At 42.5% G+C, this 14,924-nt stretch overlaps 1 protein-coding gene across 2 annotated transcripts in view; it reads right to left on the reverse strand.

Moving 5' to 3' along the window:
- Positions 1-5,304, reverse strand: part of sgta (small glutamine rich tetratricopeptide repeat co-chaperone alpha) — a 44,476-nt gene extending 39,172 nt beyond the window's left edge. For both annotated transcript variants that reach the window (XM_067230517.1, XM_067230516.1), the window contains exon 1: positions 5,198-5,304. The gene's annotated coding sequence lies outside the window, so the exon portion shown is untranslated. The remainder of the gene's footprint in view (positions 1-5,197) is intronic.
- Between the last annotated feature and the right edge of the window lie 9,620 nt (positions 5,305-14,924).

The raw sequence follows: 14,924 nt of genomic DNA on the forward strand, positions 1-14,924 counted from the left end.
GCCCCTGGTAGGGTCACCCAGGGTAAACAGGTTTCAGGTGAAAGACCAGACAAAGCATGGCTCAAAAACCCACCATGAAGAAAAAGAACAATGCTTCCCAGTTGCCCCTGCCCGGAAGCGGGTCACCGGGGCCCCCCCCTGGAGCCAGGCCCAGGGGTGGGGCTCGATGGGGAGCGCCTGGTGGCCGGGCCTTTCCCCATGGGGCCCGGACGAGCTCAGCCCGAAGAAGCAACGTGGGACCCCCTTCCAGTGGGCTCACCACCTACAGGAGGGGTCACGGGGTTGGGTGCAGTGTGAGACGGGCGGCGGCCGAAGGCGGGGGCCTTGGCGGTCCGATCCTTGGCTGCAGAAGCTAGCTCTGTGGACGTGGAACGTCACCTCGCTGGCGGGAAAGGAGCCTGAGCTGGTGCGCGTTCTAGAGAGGTTCCGGCTAGATATAGTCGGCTTCGCCTCGACGCATAGCATCGTCTCCGGAACCACTCTCCTTGAGAGGGGCTGGACTCTTTTCCACTCTGGAGTTGCCCTCGGTGAGAGGCGTCGAGCTGGGGTGGGAATACTTGTTTCCCCTCGGTTCGGTGCCTGTACGTTGGGGTTCACCCCGGTGGACGAGAGGGTAGCCTCCCTCCGCCTTCGGGTGGGGGGACGGGTCCTCACTGTTGTTTGTGCTTACGCACCAAACGGCAGCTCAGAGTACCCACCCCTTTTGGAGTCTCTGGGGGGGGGGGGTTGCTGGAAAGCGCTCCTCCGTGAGATGCCCTCGTCCTCCTGGGGGACTTCAATGCTCATGTGGGCAACGACAGTGAGACCTGGAGGGGCGTGATTGGGAGGAACGGCCCCCCCAATCTGAACCCGAGCGGTGTTTTGTTGTTGGACTTCTGTGCTAGACGCGGCTTGTCCATAACGAACACCATGTTCAAGCATAAGGGTGTCCATATGTGCACTTGGCACCAGGACACCCGAGGTCTCAGTTCGATGATCGACTTTGTAGTCGTGTCGTCGGACCTGAGGCCGAATGTCTTGGACACTCGGGTGAGGAGAGGGGCGGAGCTGTCAACTGATCACCATCTGGTGGTGAGTTGGCTACGATGGTGGGGGAGGACGCCGGTCAGGCCTGGCAGGCCCAAACGTAATGTGAGGGTCTGCTGGGAACGGCTGGCAGAATCCCCTGTCAGAAGGAGCTTCAACTCCCACCTCCGGGAGAGCTTCGATCATGTCCCGGTATTCTGTCCATAACTTATATGGACAGAATTTCTAGGCGCAGCCAGGGCATTGAGGGGGTCCGGTTTGGTGACCTCAGGATTGGGTCGCTGCTTTTTGCGGATGATGTGGTCCTGATGGCTTCATCGGGCCGTGACTTTCAGCTCTCACTGGAGCGATTCGCAACCGAATGCGAAGTGGCTGGGATGGGAATCAGCACCTCCAAATCTGAGGCCATGGTTATCGACCGGAAAAGGGTGGAGTGCAATCTCCGGGTCGGGGAGATCTTGACCCAAGCGGAGGAGTTCAAGTATCTCGGGGTCTTGTTCACGAGTGAGGGAAGAATGGAGCGCGAGATCGACAGGCGGATCTGTGCGGCGTCCGCAGTGATGCGGGCTCTACGTTGGTTCGTCGTGGTGAAGAAGGAGCTGAGCCAAAAGGCGAAGCTCTCTATTTACCAGTCGATCTACGTTCCTACCCTCACCTATGGTCACGAACTGTGGGTAGTGACCGAAAGAACGAGATCGCGAATACAAGCGGCCAAAATGAGTTTTCTCCGCAGGGTGTCCGGGCTCTCCCTTAGAGATAGGGTGAGAAGCTCGGTCATCCGGGAGGGGCTCAAAGTAGAACCGTTGCTCCTCCGTGTCGAGAGGGGCCAGTTGAGGTGGCTCGGGCATTTGATAAGGATGCCTCCTGGACGCCTCCCTGGTGAGGTGTTCTGGGCACGTCCCACTGGGAAGAGGCCCCGGGGAAGACCCAGGACACGCTGGAGGGACTGTCTCTCGGCTGGCCAGGGAACGCCTCGGGGTCCCCCAGGAAGAGCTGGTGGAAGTGGCCGGGGAAGTCTGGGCCTCCCTGCTTAGGTTGCTGCCCCCGTGACCCGACCCCGGACAAGCGGAAGATGACGATGACAATTTATAGAATAAACTGCCAAATAGGAAGAAAAGAGCAGTGATTTTTAACAAGGGATTTCCACCAAGAGCTTCTTTTATCCCTCCTGTAGGAATTTGTCAGAATCAGAAAGGGTTTTAATTGCCATGAAAGTTTGCACAGACAAGTAATTTATAGTGCTGTCAAACGATTAAAATATTTAAGTGCGATTAATCGCATTAATGGCATAGTTAACTTGCGATTAATCGCAATTAATCGCACATTTTTATCTATTCTAAATGTCCCTTGATTTCTTTTTGTCCAATAATTTTTTTCTCATTTTAATGCTCTTATCAACATGGAAAAGTGGATCAGATTGCTTGGTACAAATGTTTTTTTTAGATTGAAAACAACATCAATCGCCTGGCTTTGACGAGGGGGCGGAGAACTCGCATCAGCTGTGTGCTTGGCCATCAAGTGGTATTTCAGACTGGACGTGCTGCGATGATAGCTCAGTTCACAATGACAAAACACACAGATCACTTTGGTCTTGTCAATGAATTTGGCAACTTTTTAAAAGTAAACTTTCCATTCAGAATCTTATTGGCATCCATTTCGGCGTCTCGCGCTCGCCATCCACTCAAAACGTAACGTTAGCCTACTACTCTCCGGCTCGCAAGCCCAAACAAGTGAGTGCGGCGTGCCTGTTGTTTTGTTTCCGGTCTAGCTAGATCCGGTGTGGTGTTGTAGTTTTCTAACGTCAGTAGTTGTTGCAACAGCATGTGAAAAAAAACTACAGCGTTTGCTAGGCCAAAAAGAACGTTATCGCGCGATAAAATTTATGCCGTTATAATGGGTTTGCGTTAACGCCGTTAATAACGCGTTTAACTGACAGCACTAATATGAGAAAATGTAGGGCCTATACTATTATGTACATTTGGTCTAGTAATTTAGTTTGGCAGGAAGGTCCATACATTAAACATATAGGAATCTTAAAACTTCAAGCGGCGCCCTGATATTTTGTAGCTGTTCAACATGTTAAATATGGTTTATTTTGCATTCAAGCACATCCTATATCTTAAGGTTTCCTACATGAACACTACATCCCATCAGTGATTACATATTTGTTTTACAGCTTAGTTTAGTTAGCAATGCTGGTGAGCTAGATAGCTAACCCCCCCCCCCCCCCCCAAGCAGCATACCTAGCAAGTAAACAAGGTATCTTGTTACAAAAGATGATGTTACAAGCCTTATCCTTCAACAAAGTGTCTATTTTGTGGGTTGGAAGCGGTAAGTACCTCATTCTAGCCACATCCATTGGTGAAATAAATGAGACAAAACTTTCAATCAACCATGGACCAAGCAGTGTTTCCCCTACCATGACAAAATGTATATATTTAGGCCAAAAACACAAACACGCAAGATAAAGCTGTATTCATACATACAGGCAATTCGCTTTTTGCTCGTCGCCTCAAAAGCTCAATTCATTTGCGACTAAAGTTTGTGCATAAGTGGTCTGTCATGTTCTCTATGGATAACGTAATGTAACATGTCTTTCTCAGTTTCAGCAAAAATCTGGAAACGGCAGAGATCTCCGTGAGGGCAACCTGTTATCAGTCAATGAAAATAAGGTAGAAGCCTCACAATCTGAGTGTAGGGTTAAGAGAGCAATAGATAAGGCTTATCATAACCTGTTATCATTTAAAAAAATCCCAGAAATAAGAATCAGTGTCGTGTGCATATAGCCAATGGCATTTACTTCCTTGCATATACTCAAAGAGTAGCCTATACTGTGCTAGCTGTGTTATGCTAGCTAGTTTCGTTGCAACATACTGATGTTGCTCGTCCACAAACGCCCTAATAAACACATAGAATAGGATTCTCTTATCTTGCTAGGCTACCTGTTCACGCTGCCAGGTATCTCACACTGCCTTGTGGGGCCTGTCACGTGAATTCCTTAAAAAAAATAATGGTAGGCTACATTTATGTCTACCACCCACCCTGAAAAAAAATCTTTGGGGAAACATTGAACAAGATATCACATTTATTTTAAGAAGCCGAACCGTAACCAAAAATATCAACCTAAAAAGCAATTTCAAATGTAAAAAAATATATAGGATAATAGAAACTTTTTAAGTTTCTATTATCTATTATTCTATTCTATTATTATTAGAGTTTTAATTGATTTGTATTATTTACATTTAGTGTAAAAAATATATAATCTTGATTCAAACCAAATCATTTTAATTAGTCCCAAATCTCACTCCCAAAAAATTCCTTAATGTAATGGCTTGATGTATTTTACATACACGAAACATACATGATTTACTAAATGATTGGCTATGACAATTTACATAATCATGGGGTAGGCTAAGCCTTTGATATGGCCTAACTTACCTTTTAAAATGCATGATAATAATTTGTGTTACTGTATTTTTCGTCCTGTTGAGCAGTCTGGGTACTGGACTGCTTGAATCCCGTTATTCTAGTTATAAGATATACATACAGTGATTTCCTGACTTGATATAATAAACCTTACGTTAGCATGGTGGAAGACAACCGAACGTAATGACGCGTTAGCAGACTAGAGTTAGATAGCTTCAGAATATTCATCAAATATCTGTGGATATGGCTGTGCGCAATGTTATATTACTACACTAGCGTGCTTATTAGTTTGAAATCCGACTCCAATAATGTTTTTGTAAGTAAGCGAGTTAACGACAGTAGACCAACACTGAGAGCTTGGCTACCGCAGCTAACAAAGCTAGCTAGCTACATAGAGGAGGTCAAACTTGAGCAAATTCACGATAACTGGAGTATGGTAGCACTACTCGCCCAACAGGCTAACCAATACTACAGACTACATTGAATACTACTTAGTGAACAAAATAAGCGTAAGATACGTTGTCAAACTAAGCTGGTTAACCTAACTAGCTAGTGGAGTAGCTAGGAGCTAATTTGCAAGCTTGAGTAGTTTTGACTAATATGGCACTAGAATACGTCTACAATGAATAAGATACATTTCCACTAAATTTCGCTAACACCGACAGTGAAATTTATAAAACACAGCTATTGGAAAAATACATCAGATTATAAACATTACAAATAAAGTGGAATAATTCCTATTTACCAGTTAGCCAGCTACAAATATTCCAGAAATTACTCGGTACAGACAGTAGTAGACTAGTACGGCGTGGAGTTAGGCTTCAGCTTCTAAAAGAGTCGTGTGTATCCGTCGCATAACTACAACGTCATAGTAATGCGTAGTCAGAGCCAGAGCCATAGAAAAAGAGAGTTGCGACACGCTTTGATCTCGCCGACACGTGATCACGTGGTTCATGTAGCTCACTGTAGTTCCAAAAAGCCCCACTGCTGTCAACCGGTTTGAATGGTTTTCAATGAAGCTGGCCAACGGAAGTCGGTTTCTCAGGCAAATGATGAATGAAACAGGCTTGGTTAAAGAAATCCGATATTCTGGCTATCTTCAGCAGACTCGTATCTACAAAAGGCAGTCCTCCCTGACGTGTTTGGTGTAGAATGGAGTGAAATACAACATTGTGAACACTCACTGACAGTGAAACACAGGAAAAAAGCTAGCTTTTTTGTCACGTTGTTCCGGTAGCTCGCTGTAGTTAAACAAAAACCCCACTGCTGTCAACCTGTTCGAATGGTTTTCGGCGGGACAGACAGCAGCACCATCTCGATTCACGGACATTTTCGGTATATTAACACAATGTCAATTGGTTACTGGTGTGTTGTATCATGTATGTCTGATACTTTATTAACATGTATGTATTACATGAACTTATAATACAGCGCAATATTGTGAAGCAGAGCTAGAAATGGCTATGCTAGCTACCATACTGTACTGTACCATACTGTACATACCAAAGAGTAGCCTAATGAGGACTATATTGTTCCACTTAACGTTTAACCTTTGACTGTTGAAGTAAATGGGACTTGCTAAACGTTTTTTTATTCATCAGCCCACTTACAATTTACCACATTAACAACACTTATATTTGTAGTAGTTGATGCAAGTTGAATCTAACCATTATCACCAGCAACTGCTCAATTTAAGACAAGAAAGGAGTTCGGTAAATAGAACAGAATAAACAAGGCAACCAACTGCATTCAATAAAACATTTTATTGTACAATATGTCCAGTGTTCTTCCACTCCTTTTGTTTGTAGTGATCCGGTGATCTTCTGGCTATGATACATGTACAGCTAGCTAGAGTAAAAGTGTTGCTTACGTAGACCTACAGTCTAGCTCCAACTGCATTTAGAATCTAACAAGCTTACGATAAACTTTAACTAAAGCTGGCTATATAAAATACTACTAATAACAATTGATATGTGGTGGTCGAAATATGAAATAATGCAGGATTTTCGTGAATTTACCAGCTAACTTGCTTCGGACCCCTTAATCTGCAATTCATTGTTGCTAGCTATACTAACTAGGCTAATAAGAGCTCTATAGAAGACTTACTTTGTATGCCAACGAACACCAATAACTAGAACTAATTTGACAGACTATAAGCCAACTGACTTCTGGTTATGATACACGTGCTCTCTAGCTAGCTTCAGTAAAAGTGTTGCTTACTAGACCTACAGTCTAGCTCTAACTGCGTTTCGAATCAAACAAGCTATAATCTTACGATAAACTTTATCTAAAGCTAGCTATATGAAATACTACTAATAACAATTGATATGTGGTGGTAAAAATATGAAAAAATGAAGGATTTTCATAAATTTACCAGCTAACTTGCTTCGGAGACACTAAAAATGAATGGGGTTGAACGGTGGAAAATGCAATGTTTGGAACTACAGGTCGCATGTGACACGCTTTACTTCTGCATTCCTCGATAACAATGGGAGTCTATGGAAGTGTCGCAACTCTCTTTTTCTATGGCTCTGGTCAGAGCCATAGAATATATCTATGGTCAGAGCCCCCGTCTACGGAGAGCCTGTTCACCACTGCCCGAAAACTATGGCGTGAAACTATTGCCAGGAGAGCTCTGTAAAAACTATTTGTGTACTTGCAAAAAAGATTTGTAACTTGCTAAAAAGATTTGTAACTTGCAAAAAAGATTTGTGTACTTGCAAAAAAGATTTGTAACTTGCAAAAAAGATTTGTGTACTTGCAAAAAAGATTTGCAACTTGCAAAAATGATTTGTGTCTGTAGAAAATGACTCGTGTAGGCTACTTGCAAAAAAGTATTGTGTCTCTGTAGAAGGAGGCGGGAACACCGCTCCCAAAACCATCTAAGCCAATCAAATATAGCAATTTCTGTGTCCAGTATCATTGGCACAGGATTTGAAGAGGATCCAGACAGTGGAGTTGTAGTCCCAGAAATCGACTGCCCAGTAGATCAGGCCGCCATGGGGTATATATCGGAAAACAGGTCTCACCACTTCCGCTGCTGTGCTAACCCAACGGCAAACCCGGACCATGTATTTATCCAAACCGGTTAACTACCAGATGCGGGAAAATCCTAACATTGATTTTTACTGCGTACCTCAGTGTGAAATGTCCGGAGACCCATGCAAAATCACTCAAAACACTGGTTCGATTCCAGGCTTTGGCAAGAGTATTTAGCTCTAAACCAGTCAATATACACATTTGGACAAGGACCTTCGCCTGTAAACAGTGATTCTGACTGTCAGAGACCTTAAAATAGCCTGAAACGGGCAAAACTAGCCTGGCTAACGGAGGTTGTTTTCTCAGACAGGCAAATGACGAATGAAACAGGCTCGCTTTGAGAAATCAGAGACCCTGGCTATCTTCAGCAGGCTCATATCTACAAAAAGCAGTCCTCCCTGACGTTTTGGGTGTAGAATGGAGGGAAATACAACATTGTGAACACACTGCCAGTGACCGACCCGAGTCTGACTCTGGCTAACGTCAAAACAATGTAGCCTAGTACCGGGGGACGCAGTCTCACTCAGATTGCAAGTTTTACACAAATCACTCGCAAATCGTACCACCTGGCTGAATGCAGAATTCTCATATCTCTTGAAAGCTGCCCTCCTCAACCTTTTTGGTGTAAAATTGACCAACATGTAAAATGATTTACTTTGTGACATGACACGAACGAGACGTGACTGCCACCTACAGTAAGTCTATGGGTCTACTGGGCGAGCTAAAATAAGACTATCACAACCCAAATAAAAATTCAGAGTCGACAGATCAATGGGGAATCGCTTTTTCTTCTAAAGGCTGCCCTCCTCAACCTTTTTGGGGCAGAATTCACCGAGATATAAAATTGGAAACTGGAGGCATCTTGTGTAAAACAGCGCCATGTCAGCATAGAGCAGGGCTCTTCAATAGGCGGCCCGCGGGCCGAATCTTGTACTGGCCCCCGGAGTGTGGTCCGGTATCCTCATTCAGTTCGTGACTATGAAAAAATAAAAATTCACTCGTGACCAGGGCCGGACTTACCATTGGGCTTGACTGGGTTCCAGCCCATGGGCCCCATCCTGTAGGGGGCCCCGCCCGTTTACGTGCAGCGGAGGACTGAGCTATTAGCCAGAAAGCTAAGTTATGCTAGCAAGATTCATAGACAAGAACATTGTGTACGGTTGACAAACCGTAAATATAATTTGACAATATGTTTGACATGAAGACTAGCTAGCTAACAAGCCATGTCATTGTCCCCAAATCAATATCAAGGTTTTCACGAACAAGGTATCGGCCATATACTAGTACTAGGCTACAGTACGGCCGCAGCATGTGTAGCGGGTTGAATAGCAAATGGATGTGAGATGATCGCGTCAAAGTTGACATATTCTCCAAACAGTAATTATAATTTGACAGTATGTTTAACAACAAGACTAGCCAGCAATCTAGCCATGTCATTGTCCCCAAATCAAATCAAGATTTGTATGTGTTGGCCGCAGCATGTCTGAAGTAGAGCTAGGTTGACTAGCGAGGTGAATCGAATGGGATGTGAGTTGAGCGGTTACGTGACACTGACTGACACAGTAAATTCAGAAAAGTAACATTTTCCAAATAGGTTCAAAGAAATATTGAAGTCACTCATTGTTGTAATTACATTTTTGCTTAGTTAAGTTTCTCAAAATTGTAAACGGAGGTTTTGACTGCGTGACTGCGTCCCTGATGTTAATGTTACTTATTTCAGACACTTTGTACAGGCTCATACCAAGGAAAGATGTTATTTGCTCATACAACGTAGCCAGCTCAATAATTTAGAACGGTGAACAGTTTTGCTGGAACTACTTGGCTGATTGGCTGCAACCAATCAGAATCGAGTATTCACCCAGACCATGGTATTTTAGATTCGACTTCATGCAGCGCCGGCGTCGTCTGCAGCCGCCTGCAGCCCGGCTGACTTGAAGCAGCCAATGGCATTCTCAGATTCAAGGCAGCCGCCTGCAGCCGGCTGCGGTGCTGCATGAAGTCAGTCCATGTCGAACGCGCCTAATAACTTTAAAAAAAAATTGTCATTGGGGAACATTTAGTCATTGAATCGTTAATTCAGGAGATTCGTTCAAAAATGCTGATTCATCCATGAAACACGTGAAGTATTTGAGTAGTTGAATCATGCATTCAAACCAATTTTTTTTTTATAATTCAGATTAATTAAACATTTTAAATAGACTTCAGCAATTCACATAAATAATGTTACTTTGTTTAGTTGTTTGTTCAGAATCGTGATCTCTAAATACATATAGTAGCTTGTGTATGTATCATTTTGTTCTATTTAAAGTCATGTATAGTTGGTAGGGCCCGAAAATGACCCAAGCCCAGGGGCCCCCACCGCCCTTAGTCTTCCATTTTTGTTAGTTAATTGCATTTTCTCCAATTGTCTGTTAATATGGCTTGGTTATTGCTCACCTGGTTTGATTTTTGAATCCTTGGGCCTATGCGGCCTCTTGGGCATATGTTGTTATATGCACTTACAAAATATAATATATTGACTCCTTCAGTATGTTGTTGTAATTTCTTTATTTGTTACCGTGATTACTCATATCCTCCGGCCCCTGACTTTGCCTCAGTTTCAAGAACCGGCCCCAGCTCCAAACTAATTGAAGAGCCCTGGCATAGAGCGTACATATCCGAAAGTGATGAGACCTGTTTTACCGAATACGGAAGTGTTTTCTGTATAACCCCTATAGGCCGATATATGCTTCTGCGTTTTTTGAAAAACGGACACATGGGAACGCCCTCGTCTCCGTGGAACACCCTCTACGAGCTCTCCGTCAGCCCTCGGAGAGCCCCGGAGAGCTCGACGTGCACCTCTTGAATTTTCTAACTATCCGTCGTAATTTCGGAGAGCGACGGAGAGCTACGGAGACCCCCTTGGCTGTGATTGGTCAGTATTAAGAACCGCTTGCGTCAGGGGCGAGGGCGGGGTTGCCGTGATAAACAGGACAAACAGAATCCTTTGACCGCCATTGCTGTAAGTTTTCACAATTCATATTTCAGCTAAACAGTACATGTCAATCAGAATCTGAATTAAAATGTGACGAGAAATGTTCAGTGTAGTTGCTGAAAATGTGCATATGTTATTGATGAAACGACTAATTTGTCAATTTGCTCCGACTTCTCGATAACCTAGGTAAATAAACACTCCACGACGACTTACAAAAAACCATTGCGCCACCTACTCTTCTGGCGGTGAATTGTCTTCAGCACCCACAGCCTACGGAGAACCATAAACGAAGTCTATCCGTCCGTATCTGTGCCTATCTGTGCGCCTGCCCATCCGTAAACGGAGACGCAGAAGTATATTTCGGCCTTATTGCGGAGCTGCGCGTGGCTGTAGAACCTACTGCACATTCAGTCAGTTTTGGCAGGGACATTTACCTAATGTGTGTCAGGCATGCGTCAAACCTTGCTGGTAGAGTACAGTAGCTTTGACATGGCAATCTGATCATTGCATAAACCATGAAAATTAAAAATATTCTGAGAATGTTTAATTCTGTGAATAAATCTTGTACAACACACCTCCTTACAATAACAAAACGTTCAATAACATGGTACATTTGTCTAGACATGCTAACTCAACTTCATCGTTGTTAACTGGAGTGAAATAACTCCAGATTATGCTTCTTTTTCTTTCAGTCATGACCGCAGCAATGTACTCGAATCTGCGCTGAGTGTGCTGTCACTGAGTGAGAGTGAGAGTGAGAGAGCGCGGCGCGCTGCTGCTGATGAACTCATGATAAGCACAGACACAGCGGAAGAAAAAATAGTTCCCATTGACTTTCTTATTTAAGTACATTTCTATACTATACAGCCTACTACTATTATAAAAATATTCTAAAATCACTTGTTTAAAAGAAATCCCAGGTAGGATCGATATTTCAAATTGAGAATCGATCCTTTTGATACAATGCCACTACCAGTACTGAAAATATCTTCCTCGGTCAACCTTCCTCTTCAACTGTTGAGACCACCTTTCCAGAGGTGGTCATTAAGGCGTGATTGTCATTTTAGCATTCATGCAAATCAACAACTGTCCCAGACGAGTGTCTGGGTGACCAGTGACAAAGGGGCTGCCAAAACAGCCCTACAAAACATACTTACCACTCCCCTCACAGATCACAGAGCCATCTACCTAAGTGTCAAGCTAGATTCCTTTGATACTAATATACGTAGCGCCTCCTACTGGAAGCTAAATAGATCTTTGCTGAATAGTTGTATTGTGAAGTTTGAGGTGAACAAACTGCTTTCACATGTCTGGACACAGGCCTGTGTAGAAAAGTCTTACTGCAAAAACTGGGAGCTCTTTAAATGTGAGATTTCTAAATATTTCAGAAGGTACAGCAGTGTTATTGCCAAGTCAAGAAGGGCTGAGGAGGATCAGGTTGTGGTTAAGATTGCATCCCCCAGAAAGGATGGAACTGGTGGAGTTACAAAGCAAACTTGATGACATATATAGTTTAAAAGCAAAAGGTGCATTTATTAGATCTAGGAAGAAATGGCTTGAGGAGGGAGAACAGAATTCTCCTTACTTCTTTAAACTGGAGAAATCACAATCTATAAATAACACTATTCATAAACTAAATATTGATGGTATTATTACAGACGATCAAAAAATAATAGCCAACTATTGCAGTGAATTTTACAGGAATCTTTATAGCTCTAAGTATTCACCAGAATCTAAAGATATATTTTTTGACTCTTTGTGCAATGTTAGCTCCCTTAAAGATGTACAATCTAAACTGTGTGAGGAACCCTTTACTGTTGTGGAAATAGTTGAATCGATTAAACATTTAAAGACAAATAAATCCCCATGTACTGACGGTCTCACATCAGAATTTTATAAATTATTTCCTGAACTAATTGCTCCCTTTCTACTTGAGGTTTTCTCAGAGAGTATCAACAACAATGTTCTTCCTCCTACTATGACACAAGGGTTAATTTCCTCGATCCCCAAGCCTAAAAAGGATGTACTTCTTATTGATAACTGGCGTCCTATATGTCTTCTTAATAATGATTATAAGATTTTAGCCTTATTACTTGCAAAGAGAATTAGGGACGTCTTGGACTCAATTATTGACGAGGCACAATCTGGATTTATGAGAAACAGGAACATAACGGATAATGTGAGACGATTACTGGACTTACTTGACTATTCAGACTTAATAACAGACCATAGCTTTATATTATTCTTAGACTTTTATAAAGCCTTTGACACAGTTGAACATCAGTTCCTTCTTCACTCCCTGAAGATATTTGGCTTTGGTGACTTTTTTTGTAAGGCTATTAAGACTCTCTATTCCAATGGTACTAGCTGTATCAAACTAAAACATGACTCCTCACCTAGATTTGACTTAACGAGAGGGATTAGGCATGGTTGTCCGATTTCGCCATATTTATTTGTGTTGGTTACCGAACTCCTTGCACTCTCTATAAAGAATAGTAATCTAAAAGATATTTCCATAGCAGGTAAAGAGATTATCATTAGCCAGCTGGCTGATGATACTACACTTTTCCTAAATTACTCTAATCAGATTCCTTTGTCTATTGAGGTGATAAAATCATTTTCCAATGAATCTGGTCTATTTCTTAATATCAATAAATGTGAATTAATGGCTGTCAAAAACTGTGTGATGCCCACAATCTCTGGCATTCCAGTGAAAGAAAGTGTTGTATATTTAGGAATTAACATTATTAAAGATGAAAAAATCAGAGGCGTACAAAACTTTAACCCTGTCATTAAGAAAGCTCAGTAGAAGCTAAATCATACAGCGGGACTTGTCTTTAAAGGGTAGAGTCTTGATTACCAAAGCTGAAGGAATCTCTAGACTAACATATGCTGCTCTTTCTTTACATCTTGACAGTAAGTTAGGCAAGGAAATAGACCAGATGCTTTTTAATTTTCTATGGAAAAACCAAGTACACTACATTAGAAAATGTGTTGTAATGAACACTTGCGAGCGTGGAGGGATTTACTTTTTGGACTTTACTACTTTATACAATACATTTAAGATCAATTGGTTGAAGCACTTTCTTAAAAAACCTAACTCTTTGTGGAACTTTATTCCCCATCATGTTTTTCTTTCCTTGAATTTATGTTGGGTTGCAATGGGTTGACGTGTCGCGGTTGGCGCCCTCTGCTGGTAGTGCGGGAGGGTTAATTAATGGATTGCTTCTTGGAGTTCGATAGCAATGGGGAGACTGGGGTGCTGCTGACTCATCTGTTGTTAAGTCTGTTAAAAGGGGCAGGGAGTCGGGACAATTATTTAATCAGAATATCTTACTAAATGTTTCCCTGCACTGATTAAATGTTGATGAAATGTAGGCTAACACTGTACCCAGCTAACAAAATGACGTCCCCAGGAAGTCCCTTGTTAGCTGGGTAGCTAGATAGCTTATATTGACATTAAACCAACAGGTTAATACCACTCACAGACCTACCCACCTTTCTTGGTAAAAAACTGGGTTATTGATTGAAACCCTCTCTTTTCTCTATCCTCTCTTTCTTTTTTCTCTGATCTTTTCCGAAACCCTGATTTGTGTTTACGGCCCAACATTCTAGCGACTAGCGCATCTACTGAATGCAACTAAACACCGTCACCGATAAGTGCGCTAAGGCAGGATCAAACCATTTCATGCAGATACAGGGGGATGGTCGGTCAATATGGATGTTTACTTTTTGGTCAATAGGGATATTTAACCTTTATTGCCAAACACAAGTAAAAACAAAGAGATCATTCATTGTATTATTATATTTTAAATGTATTATATACTCGATGATGGTTTATATAATATAATTTGATATTACTTTTTGCCTATTTTTTGGGGCCCCTGTCAGTCAGGGGCCCTTAGAATCGTCCTAACTTTCCCCCCCTATATGGCACCCCTGGTTATACAAACACGGAATTTACTGTGGCAGGGAGGTGCAAAACACTAAACATATACGAATCTTAAATTAAGTAAAACTACAAGTTTAACTATTTCTAAGAACTAAACAATATAAGAATAAAACAATTTAAATATAAAATAAAATATATATAAAAATAAGAATAAGAAGAATGAGCAGCGTGAGTGGTCAACATAGTGCAATCAGATACTGAGATAAGGTGGCTTATGCATACTGTAATTGCCATTAGATGGACTTATAATAGTTAAATAAATGAATGAATGTCAGTGGGAGTCCTTGGCCTTGTTGAAGAGGCCAGTAGCAGATGGAAAGAAACTTTTCTTATGGCGTGAGGTTTTGGTCCTGATGGACTGCAGCCTTCTGCCAGAGGGGAGTAGCTGGAACAGGGAGTGTCCAGTGTGGGAGGGCCACAATCTTCCTCGCACGCCTCAGAGTCCTCGAGGTCTGCAGGTCCTCGAGAATAGGCAGATTGCAGCCGATCATCTTCTCAGCAGTGCGA

This window comes from Osmerus mordax, chromosome 27 (assembly GCF_038355195.1).
Source record: "Osmerus mordax isolate fOsmMor3 chromosome 27, fOsmMor3.pri, whole genome shotgun sequence".
NCBI lineage: Eukaryota > Metazoa > Chordata > Actinopteri > Osmeriformes > Osmeridae > Osmerus > Osmerus mordax.